This window comes from Saccoglossus kowalevskii, chromosome 11, assembly GCF_978046115.1.
Source record: "Saccoglossus kowalevskii chromosome 11, keSacKowa6.1, whole genome shotgun sequence".
Taxonomy (NCBI): Eukaryota; Metazoa; Hemichordata; class Enteropneusta; family Harrimaniidae; genus Saccoglossus; species Saccoglossus kowalevskii.
In genome coordinates, this window is record NC_140651.1 from 34244549 (window position 1) to 34256856 (window position 12308).

Sequence of the window (12308 nt, forward strand, 5' to 3'; positions counted from 1 at the left end):
ATTCTGATGTCCCGAATTAGTGAAATAGTATGTTTATTCTGATGTCCTGAATTAGTGAAAGCGTAGGTTTATTCTAATGTCCTGAATTAGTGAAAGCGTAGGTTTATTTCTGATGTCCTGAATTAGTGAAATAGTAGGTTTATTCTGATGTCCTGAATTAGTGAAAACGTAGGGTCATTCTGATGTCCTGAATTAGTGAAAGCGTAGGTTTATTCTGATGTCCTGAATTAGTGAAATAGTAGGTTTATTCTGATGTCCTGAATTAGTGAAATAGTAGGTTTATTCTGATGTCCTGAATTAGGGAAAGCGTAGGTTTATTCTGATGTCCTGAATTAGTGAAAGCGTAGGTTTATTCTGATGTCCTGAATTAGTGAAATAGTAGGTTTATTCTGATGTCCTGAATTAGTGAAAGCGTAAGGTCATTCTGATGTCCTGAATTAGTGAAAGTGTAGGTTTATTCTGATGTCGTGAATTAGTGAAAGCGTAGGTTTATTCTGATGTCCTGAATTAGTAAAATAGTAGGTTTATTCTGATGTCCTGAATTAGTGAAAGCGTAGGTTTATTCTGATGTCCTGAATTAGTGAAAGCGTAGGTTTATTCTGATGTCCTGAATTAGTGAAATAGTAGGTTTATTCTGATGTCCTGAATTAGTGAAAGCGTAGGGTTTATTCTGATGTCCTGAATTAGTGAAAGAGTAGGTTTATTCTGATGTTCTGAATTAGTGAAAGCGTAGGGTCATTCTGATGTCCTGAATTAGTGAAAGCGTAGGTTTATTCTGATGTCCTGAATTAGTGAAAGCGTAGGGTCATTCTGATGTCCTGAATTAGTGAAAGCGTAGGTTTATTCTAATGTCCTGAATTAGTGAATGCGTAGGTTTATTCTAATGTCCTGAATTAGTGAAAACGTAGGTTTATTCTGATGTCCTGAATTAGTGAAATAGTAGGTTTATTCTGATGTCCTGAATTAGTGAAAGCGTAGGTTCATTCTGATGTCCTGAATAAGTGAAAGCGTAGGTTTATTCTGATGTCCTGAATTAGTGAAAGCGTAGGTTTATTCTGATGTACTGAATTAGTGAAAGTGTAGGTTTATTCTGATGTCCTGAATTAGTGAAAGCGTAGGTTTATTCTGATGTCCTGCATTAGTGAAAGCGTAGGTTTATTCTGATGTTCTGAATTAGTGAAATAGTAGGTTAATTTAGATGTCCTGAATTAGTGAAAGCGTAGGTTTATTCTGATGTCCTGAATTAGTGAAAGTGTAGGTTTATTCTGATGTCCTGAATTAGTGAAAGCGTAGGTTTATTCTGATGTCCTGAATTAGTGAAAGCGTAGGTTTATTCTGATGTCCTAAATTAGTGAAAGCGTAGGTTTATACTGATGTCCTGAATTAGTGAAAGCGTTAGTTTATTCTGATGTCCTGAATTAGTGAAAGAGTAGGTTTATTCTGATGTCCTAAATTAGTGAAAGCGTAGGTTTATTCTGATGTCCCGAATTAGTGAAATAGTATGTTTATTCTGATGTCCTGAATTAGTGAAAGCGTAGGTTTATTCTAATGTCCTGAATTAGTGAAAGCGTAGGTTTATTTCTGATGTCCTGAATTAGTGAAATAGTAGGTTTATTCTGATGTCCTGAATTAGTGAAAACGTAGGGTCATTCTGATGTCCTGAATTAGTGAAAGCGTAGGTTTATTCTGATGTCCTGAATTAGTGAAATAGTAGGTTTATTCTGATGTCCTGAATTAGTGAAATAGTAGGTTTATTCTGATGTCCTGAATTAGGGAAAGCGTAGGTTTATTCTGATGTCCTGAATTAGTGAAAGCGTAGGTTTATTCTGATGTCCTGAATTAGTGAAATAGTAGGTTTATTCTGATGTCCTGAATTAGTGAAAGCGTAGGGTCATTCTGATGTCCTGAATTAGTGAAAGTGTAGGTTTATTCTGATGTCGTGAATTAGTGAAAGCGTAGGTTTATTCTGATGTCCTGAATTAGTAAAATAGTAGGTTTATTCTGATGTCCTGAATTAGTGAAAGCGTAGGTTTATTCTGATGTCCTGAATTAGTGAAAGCATAGGTTTATTCTGATGTCCTGAATTAGTGAAATAGTAGGTTTATTCTGATGTCCTGAATTAGTGAAAGCGTAGGGTTTATTCTGATGTCCTGAATTAGTGAAAGAGTAGGTTTATTCTGATGTCCTGAATTAGTGAAAGCGTAGGGTCATTCTGATGTCCTGAATTAGTGAAAGCGTAGGTTTATTCTGATGTCCTGAATTAGTGAAAGCGTAGGGTCATTCTGATGTCCTGAATTAGTGAAAGTGTAGGTTTATTCTGATGTCCTGAATTAGTGAAAGCGCAGGTTTATTCTGATGTCCTGAATTAGTGAAATAGTATGTTTATTATGATGTCCTGAATTAGTGAAAGCGTAGGTTTATTCTGATGTCCTGAATTAGTGAAAGCGTAGGTTTATTCTGATGTCCTGCATTAGTGAAAGCGTAGGTTTATTCTGATGTTCTGAATTAGTGAAATAGTAGGTTTATTCTGATGTCCTGAATTAGTGAAAGCGTAGGTTTATTCTGATGTCCTGAATTAGTGAAAGCGTAGGTTTATTCTGATGTCCTAAATTAGTGAAAGAGTAGGTTTATTCTGATGTCCTAAATTAGTGAAAGCGTAGGTTTATTCTGATGTCCCGAATTAGTGAAATAGTATGTTTATTCTGATGTCCTGAATTAGTGAAAGCGTAGGTTTATTCTAATGTCCTGAATTAGTGAAAGCGTAGGTTTATTTCTGATGTCCTGAATTAGTGAAATAGTAGGTTTATTCTGATGTCCTGAATTAGTGAAAACGTAGGGTCATTCTGATGTCCTGAATTAGTGAAAGCGTAGGTTTATTCTGATGTCCTGAATTAGTAAAATAGTAGGTTTATTCTGATGTCCTGAATTAGTGAAATAGTAGGTTTATTCTGATGTCCTGAATTAGGGAAAGCGTAGGTTTATTCTGATGTCCTGAATTAGTGAAAGCGTAGGTTTATTCTGATGTCCTGAATTAGTGAAATAGTAGGTTTATTCTGATGTCCTGAATTAGTGAAAGCGTAGGGTCATTCTGATGTCCTGAATTAGTGAAATTGTAGGTTTATTCTGATGTCGTGAATTAGTGAAAGCGTAGGTTTATTCTGATGTCCTGAATTAGTAAAATAGTAGGTTTATTCTGATGTCCTGAATTAGTGAAAGCGTAGGTTATTCTGATGTCCTGAATTAGTGAAAGCGTAGGTTTATTCTGATGTCCTGAATTAGTGAAATAGTATGTTTATTCTGATGTCCTGAATTAGTGAAAGAGTAGGTTTATTCTGATGTCCTGAATTAGTGAAAGCGTAGGGTCATTCTGATGTCCTGAATTAGTGAAAGCGTAGGTTTATTCTGATGTTCTGAATTAGTGAAAGCGTAGGGTCATTCTGATGTCCTGAATTAGTGAAAGCGTAGGTTTATTCGAATGTCCTGAATTAGTGAAAGCGTAGGTTTATTCTAATGTCCTGAATTAGTGAAAACGTAGGTTTATTCTGATGTCCTGAATTAGTGAAAGCGTAGGTTTAGTCTGATGTCCTGAATTAGTGAAAGCGTAGGTTTATTCTGATGTCCTGAAATAGTGAAAGCGTAGTTTATTCTGATGTCCTGAATTAGTAAAAGCGTAGGTTTATTCTAATCCCTGAATTAGTGAAAGCGTAGGTTTATTCTAATGTCCTGAATTAGTGAAATAGTAGGTTTATTCTGATGTCCTGAATTAGTGAAAGTGTAGGTTTATTCTGATGTCGTGAATTAGTGAAAGCGTAGGTTTATTCTGATGTCCTGAATTAGTAAAATAGTAGGTTTATTCTGATGTCCTGAATTAGTGAAAGCGTAGGTTTATTCTGATGTCCTGAATTAGTGAAAGCGTAGGTTTATTCTGATGTCCTGAATTAGTGAAATAGTAGGTTTATTCTGATGTCCTGAATTAGTGAAAGCGTAGGGTTTATTCTGATGTCCTGAATTAGTGAAAGAGTAGGTTTATTCTGATGTCCTGAATTAGTGAAAGCGTAGGGTCATTCTGATGTCCTGAATTAGTGAAAGCGTAGGTTTATTCTGATGTCCTGAATTAGTGAAAGCGTAGGTTCATTCTGATGTCCTGAATTAGTGAAAGTGTAGGTTTATTCTGATGTCCTGAATTAGTGAAAGCGCAGGTTTATTCTGATGTCCTGAATTAGTGAAATAGTATGTTTATTATGATGTCCTGAATTAGTGAAAGCGTAGGTTTATTCTGATGTCCTGAATTAGTGAAAGCGTAGGTTTATTCTGATGTCCTGCATTAGTGAAAGCGTAGGTTTATTCTGATGTTCTGAATTAGTGAAATAGTAGGTTTATTCTGATGTCCTGAATTAGTGAAAGCGTAGGTTTATTCTGATGTCCTGAATTAGTGAAAGCGTAGGTTTATTCTGATGTCCTAAATTAGTGAAAGAGTAGGTTTATTCTGATGTCCTAAATTAGTGAAAGCGTAGGTTTATTCTGATGTCCCGAATTAGTGAAATAGTATGTTTATTCTGATGTCCTGAATTAGTGAAAGCGTAGGTTTATTCTGATGTCCTGAATTAGTGAAAGCGTAGGTTTATTCTGATGTCCTAAATTAGTGAAAGAGTAGGTTTATTCTGATGTCCTAAATTAGTGAAAGCGTAGGTTTATTCTGATGTCCCGAATTAGTGAAATAGTATGTTTATTCTGATGTCCTGAATTAGTGAAAGCGTAGGTTTATTCTAATGTCCTGAATTAGTGAAAGCGTAGGTTTATTTCTGATGTCCTGAATTAGTGAAATAGTAGGTTTATTCTGATGTCCTGAATTAGTGAAAACGTAGGGTCATTCTGATGTCCTGAATTAGTGAAAGCGTAGGTTTATTCTGATGTCCTGAATTAGTGAAATAGTAGGTTTATTCTGATGTCCTGAATTAGTGAAATAGTAGGTTTATTCTGATGTCCTGAATTAGGGAAAGCGTAGGTTTATTCTGATGTCCTGAATTAGTGAAAGCGTAGGTTTATTCTGATGTCCTGAATTAGTGAAATAGTAGGTTTATTCTGATGTCCTGAATTAGTGAAAGCGTAGGGTCATTCTGATGTCCTGAATTAGTGAAAGTGTAGGTTTATTCTGATGTCGTGAATTAGTGAAAGCGTAGGTTTATTCTGATGTCCTGAATTAGTAAAATAGTAGGTTTATTCTGATGTCCTGAATTAGTGAAAGCGTAGGTTTATTCTGATGTCCTGAATTAGTGAAAGCGTAGGTTTATTCTGATGTCCTGAATTAGTGAAATAGTATGTTTATTCTGATGTCCTGAATTAGTGAAAGCGTAGGGTTTATTCTGATGTCCTGAATTAGTGAAAGAGTAGGTTTATTCTGATGTCCTGAATTAGTGAAAGCGTAGGGTCATTCTGATGTCCTGAATTAGTGAAAGCGTAGGTTTATTCTGATGTCCTGAATTAGTGAAAGCGTAGGGTCATTCTGATGTCCTGAATTAGTGAAAGCGTAGGTTTATTCTAATGTCCTGAATTAGTGAAAGCGTAGGTTTATTCTAATGTCCTGAATTAGTGAAAACGTAGGTTTATTCTGATGTCCTGAATTAGTGAAAGCGTAGGTTTAGTCTGATGTCCTGAATTAGTGAAAGCGTAGGTTTATTCTGATGTCCTGAATTAGTGAAAGCGTAGGTTTATTCTGATGTCCTGAATTAGTAAAAGCGTAGGTTTATTCTAATCCCTGAATTAGTGAAAGCGTAGGTTTATTCTAATGTCCTGAATTAGTGAAATAGTAGGTTTATTCTGATGTCCTGAATTAGTGAAAGTGTAGGTTTATTCTGATGTCGTGAATTAGTGAAAGCGTAGGTTTATTCTGATGTCCTGAATTAGTAAAATAGTAGGTTTATTCTGATGTCCTGAATTAGTGAAAGCGTAGGTTTATTCTGATGTCCTGAATTAGTGAAAGCGTAGGTTTATTCTGATGTCCTGAATTAGTGAAATAGTAGGTTTATTCTGATGTCCTGAATTAGTGAAAGCGTAGGGTTTATTCTGATGTCCTGAATTAGTGAAAGAGTAGGTTTATTCTGATGTCCTGAATTAGTGAAAGCGTAGGGTCATTCTGATGTCCTGAATTAGTGAAAGCGTAGGTTTATTCTGATGTCCTGAATTAGTGAAAGCGTAGGGTCATTCTGATGTCCTGAATTAGTGAAAGTGTAGGTTTATTCTGATGTCCTGAATTAGTGAAAGCGCAGGTTTATTCTGATGTCCTGAATTAGTGAAATAGTATGTTTATTATGATGTCCTGAATTAGTGAAAGCGTAGGTTTATTCTGATGTCCTGAATTAGTGAAAGCGTAGGTTTATTCTGATGTCCTGCATTAGTGAAAGCGTAGGTTTATTCTGATGTTCTGAATTAGTGAAATAGTAGGTTTATTCTGATGTCCTGAATTAGTGAAAGCGTAGGTTTATTCTGATGTCCTGAATTAGTGAAAGCGTAGGTTTATTCTGATGTCCTAAATTAGTGAAAGAGTAGGTTTATTCTGATGTCCTAAATTAGTGAAAGCGTAGGTTTATTCTGATGTCCCGAATTAGTGAAATAGTATGTTTATTCTGATGTCCTGAATTAGTGAAAGCGTAGGTTTATTCTAATGTCCTGAATTAGTGAAAGCGTAGGTTTATTTCTGATGTCCTGAATTAGTGAAATAGTAGGTTTATTCTGATGTCCTGAATTAGTGAAAACGTAGGGTCATTCTGATGTCCTGAATTAGTGAAAGCGTAGGTTTATTCTGATGTCCTGAATTAGTGAAATAGTAGGTTTATTCTGATGTCCTGAATTAGTGAAATAGTAGGTTTATTCTGATGTCCTGAATTAGGGAAAGCGTAGGTTTATTCTGATGTCCTGAATTAGTGAAAGCGTAGGTTTATTCTGATGTCCTGAATTAGTGAAATAGTAGGTTTATTCTGTTGTCCTGAATTAGTGAAAGCGTAGGGTCATTCTGATGTCCTGAATTAGTGAAAGTGTAGCTTTATTCTGATGTCGTGAATTAGTGAAAGCGTAGGTTTATTCTGATGTCCTGAATTAGTAAAATAGTAGGTTTATTCTGATGTCCTGAATTAGTGAAAGCGTAGGTTTATTCTGATTTCCTGAATTAGTGAAAGCGTAGGTTTATTCTGATGTCCTGAATTAGTGAAATAGTATGTTTATTCTGATGTCCTGAATTAGTGAAAGCGTAGGGTTTATTCTGATGTCCTGAATTAGTGAAAGAGTAGGTTTATTCTGATGTCCTGAATTAGTGAAAGCGTAGGGTCATTCTGATGTCCTGAATTAGTGAAAGCGTAGGTTTATTCTGATGTCCTGAATTAGTGAAAGCGTAGGGTCATTCTGATGTCCTGAATTAGTGAAAGCGTAGGTTTATTCTAATGTCCTGAATTAGTGAAAGCGTAGGTTTATTCTAATGTCCTGAATTAGTGAAAACGTAGGTTTATTCTGATGTCCTGAATTAGTGAAAGCGTAGGTTTAGTCTGATGTCCTGAATTAGTGAAAGCGTAGGTTTATTCTGATGTCCTGAATTAGTGAAAGCGTAGGTTTATTCTGATGTCCTGAATTAGTAAAAGCGTAGGTTTATTCTAATCCCTGAATTAGTGAAAGCGTAGGTTTATTCTAATGTCCTGAATTAGTGAAATAGTAGGTTTATTCTGATGTCCTGAATTAGTGAAAGCGTATGTTTATTCTGATGTCCTGAATTAGTGAAAGCGTAGGTTTATTCTGATGTCCTGAATTAGTGAAATAGTAGGTTTATTCTGATGTCCTGAATTAGTGAAAGCGTAGGTTTATTCTGATGTCCTGAATTAGTGAAAGCGTAGGGCCATTCTGATGTCCTGAATTAGTGAAAGCGTTGGTGTATTCTGATGTCCTGAATTAATGAAAGCGTTGGTTTATTCTGATGTCCTGAATTAGTGAAAGCGTTGGTTTATTCTGATGTCCTGAATTAGTGAAAGCGTATGTTTATTCTAATGTCCTGAATTAGTGAGAGCGTAGGTTTATTCTGATGTCCTGAATTAGTGAAAGCGTAGGGTCATTCTGATGTCCTGAATTATTGAAAGCGTTGGTTTATTCTGATGTCCTGAATTAGTGAAAGCGTAGGTTTATTCTGATGTCCTGAATTAGTGAAAGCGTATGTTTATTCTAATGTCCTGAATTAGTGAAAGCGTAGGTTTATTCTGATGTCCTGAATTAGTGAAAGCGTAGGTTTATTCTGATGTCCTGAATTAGTGAAAGCGTAGGTTTATTCTGATGTCCTGAATTAGTGAAAGCGTAGGGTCATTCTGATGTCCTGAATTAGTAAAAGCGTAGGTTTATTCTGATGTCCTGAATTAGTGAAAGCGTAGGTTTATTCTGATGTCCTGAATTAGTGAAATAGTAGGTTTATTCTGATGTCCTGAATTAGTGAAAGCGTAGGTTCATTCTGATGTCCTGAATAAGTGAAAGCGTAGGTTTATTCTGATGTCCTGAATTAGTGAAAGCGTAGGTTTATTCTGATGTACTGAATTAGTGAAAGTGTAGGTTTATTCTGATGTCCTGAATTAGTGAAAGCGTAGGTTTATTCTGATGTCCTGCATTAGTGAAAGCGTAGGTTTATTCTGATGTTCTGAATTAGTGAAATAGTAGGTTAATTTAGATGTCCTGAATTAGTGAAAGCGTAGGTTTATTCTGATGTCCTGAATTAGTGAAAGTGTAGGTTTATTCTGATGTCCTGAATTAGTGAAAGCGTAGGTTTATTCTGATGTCCTGAATTAGTGAAAGCGTAGGTTTATTCTGATGTCCTAAATTAGTGAAAGCGTAGGTTTATACTGATGTCCTGAATTAGTGAAAGCGTTAGTTTATTCTGATGTCCTGAATTAGTGAAAGAGTAGGTTTATTCTGATGTCCTAAATTAGTGAAAGCGTAGGTTTATTCTGATGTCCCGAATTAGTGAAATAGTATGTTTATTCTGATGTCCTAAATTAGTGAAAGTGTAGGTTTATTCTGATGTCCTGAATTAGTGAAAGCGTAGGTTTATTCTGATGTCCTGCATTAGTGAAAGCGTAGGTTTATTCTGATGTTCTGAATTAGTGAAATAGTAGGTTAATTTAGATGTCCTGAATTAGTGAAAGCGTAGGTTTATTCTGATGTCCTGAATTAGTGAAAGTGTAGGTTTATTCTGATGTCCTGAATTAGTGAAAGCGTAGGTTTATTCTGATGTCCTGAATTAGTGAAAGCGTAGGTTTATTCTGATGTCCTAAATTAGTGAAAGCGTAGGTTTATACTGATGTCCTGAATTAGTGAAAGCGTTAGTTTATTCTGATGTCCTGAATTAGTGAAAAAGTAGGTTTATTCTGATGTCCTGAATTAGTGAAAAAGTAGGTTTATTCTGATGTCCTAAATTAGTGAAAGCGTAGGTTTATTCTGATGTCCCGAATTAGTGAAATAGTATGTTTATTCTGATGTCCTAAATTAGTGAAAGCGTTGGTTTATTCTGATGTCCTGACTTAGTGAAAGCGTAGGTTTATTTCTGATGTCCTGAATTAGTGAAATAGTAGGTTTATTCTGATGTCCTGAATTAGTGAAAACGTAGGGTCATTCTGATGTCCTGAATTAGTGAAAGCGTAGGTTTATTCTGATGTCCTGAATTAGGGAAATAGTAGGTTTATTCTGATGTCCTGAATTAGTGAAATAGTAGGTTTATTCTGATGTCCTGAATTAGTAAAATAGTAGGTTTATTCTGATGTCCTGAATTAGTGATAGCGTAGGTTTATTCTGATGTCCTGAATTAGTGAAAGCGTAGGTTTATTCTGATGTCCTGAATTAGTGAAATAGTAGGTTTATTCTGATGTCCTGAATTAGTGAAAGCGTAGGGTCATTCTGATGTCCTGAATTAGTAAAAGCGTAGGTTTATTCTGATGTCCTGAATTAGTGAAAGCGTAGGTTTATTCTGATGTCCTGAATTAGTGAAAGCGTAGGGTCATTCTGATGTCCTGAATTAGTGAAAGCGTAGGTTTATTCTAATGTCCTGAATTAGTGAAAGCGTAGGTTTATTCTAATGTCCTGAATTAGTGAAAACGTAGGTTTATTCTGATGTCCTGAATTAGTGAAAGCGTAGGTTTAGTCTGATGTCCTGAATTAGTGAAAGTGTAGGGTCATCCTGATGTCCTGAATTAGTGAAAGCGTAGGGTTATTCTGATGTCCTGAATTAGTGAAAGCGTAGGTTTATTCTGATGTCCTGCATTAGTGAAAGCGTAGGTTTATTCTGATGTTCTGAATTAGTGAAATAGTAGGTTTATTCTGATGTCCTGAATTAGTGAAAGCGTAGGTTTATTCTGATGTCCTGAATTAGTGAAAGCGTAGGTTTATTCTGATGTCCTAAATTAGTGAAAGAGTAGGTTTATTCTGATGTCCTAAATTAGTGAAAGCGTAGGTTTATTCTAATGTCCCGAATTAGTGAAATAGTATGTTTATTCTGATGTCCTGAATTAGTGAAAGCGTAGGTTTATTCTAATGTCCTGAATTAGTGAAAGCGTAGGTTTATTTCTGATGTCCTGAATTAGTGAAATAGTAGGTTTATTCTGATGTCCTGAATTAGTGAAAACGTAGGGTCATTCTGATGTCCTGAATTAGTGAAAGCGTAGGTTTATTCTGATGTCCTGAATTAGTGAAATAGTAGGTTTATTCTGATGTCCTGAATTAGTGAAAGCGTAGGGTCATTCTGATGTCCTGAATTAGTGAAAGTGTAGGTTTATTCTGATGTCCTGAATTAGTGAAAGCGTAGGTTTATTCTGATCCCTGAATTAGTGAAAGCGTAGGTTTATTCTAATGTCCTGAATTAGTGAAATAGTAGGTTTATTCTGATGTCCTGAATTAGGGAAAGCGTAGGTTTATTCTGATGTCCTGAATTAGTGAAAGCGTAGGTTTATTCTGATGTCCTGAATTAGTGAAATAGTAGGTTTATTCTGATGTCCTGAATTAGTGAAAGCGTAGGTTTATTCTGATGTCCTGAATTAGTGAAAGCGTAGGTTTATTCTGAAGTCCTGAATTAGTGAAAGCGTAGGGTCATTCTGATGTCCTGAATTAGTGAAAGCGTAGGTTTATTCTGATGTCCTGAATTAGTGAAAGCGTAGGGTCATTCTGATGTCCTGAATTAGTAAAAGCGTAGGTTTATTCTGATGTCCTGAATTAGTGAAAGCGTAGGTTTATTCTGATGTCCTGAATTAGTGAAAGCGTAGGGTCATTCTGATGTCCTGAATTAGTGAAAGCGTAGGTTTATTCTAATGTCCTGAATTAGTGAAAGCGTAGGTTTATTCTAATGTCCTGAATTAGTGAAAACGTAGGTTTATTCTGATGTCCTGAATTAGTGAAAGCGGAGGTTTAGTCTGATGTCCTGAATTAGTGAAAGCGTAGGGTCATTCTGATGTCCTGAATTAGTGAAAGCGTAGGTTTATTCTGATGTCCTGAATTAGTGAAAGCGTAGGTTTATTCTGATGTCCTGAATTAGTGAAAGCGTAGGTTTATTCTGATGTCCTGAATTAGAGAAAGCGTACGGTCATTCTGATGTCCTGAATTAGTGAAAGCGTAGGTTTATTCTAATGTCCTGAATTAGTGAAAGCGTAGGTTTATTCTAATGTCCTGAATTAGTGAAAGCGTAGGTTTATTCTGATGTCCTGAATTAGTGAAAGCGTAGGTTTATTCTGATGTCCTGAATTAGTGAAAGCGTAGGGTCATTCTGATGTCCTGAATTAGTGAAAGCGTAGGTTTATTCTGATGTCCTGAATTAGTGAAAGCGTAGGTTTATTCTGATGTCCTGAATTAGTGAAAGCGTAGGTTTATTATGATGTCCTGAATTAGTGAAATAGTTGGTTTATTCTGATGTCCTGAATTAGTGAAAGCGTATGTTTATTCTGATGTCCTGAATTAGTGAAAGCGTATGTTTATTCTGATGTCCTGAATTAGTGAAAGCGTAGGTTTATTCTGATGTCATGAATTAGTGAAAGCGTAGGTTTATTCTGATGTCCTGAATTAGTGAAATAGTAGGTTTATTCTGATGTCCTGAATTAGTGAAAGCGTAGGTTCATTCTGATGTCCTGAATTAGTGAAAGTGTAGGTTTATTCTGATGTCCTGAATTAGTGAAAGCGTAGGTTTATTCTGATGTCCTGAATTAGTAAAATAGTAGGTTTATTCTGATGTCCTGAATTAGTGAAAGCGTAGGTTTATTCTGATGTCCTGAATTAGTGAAAGCGTAGGTTTATTCTGATGTCCTGAA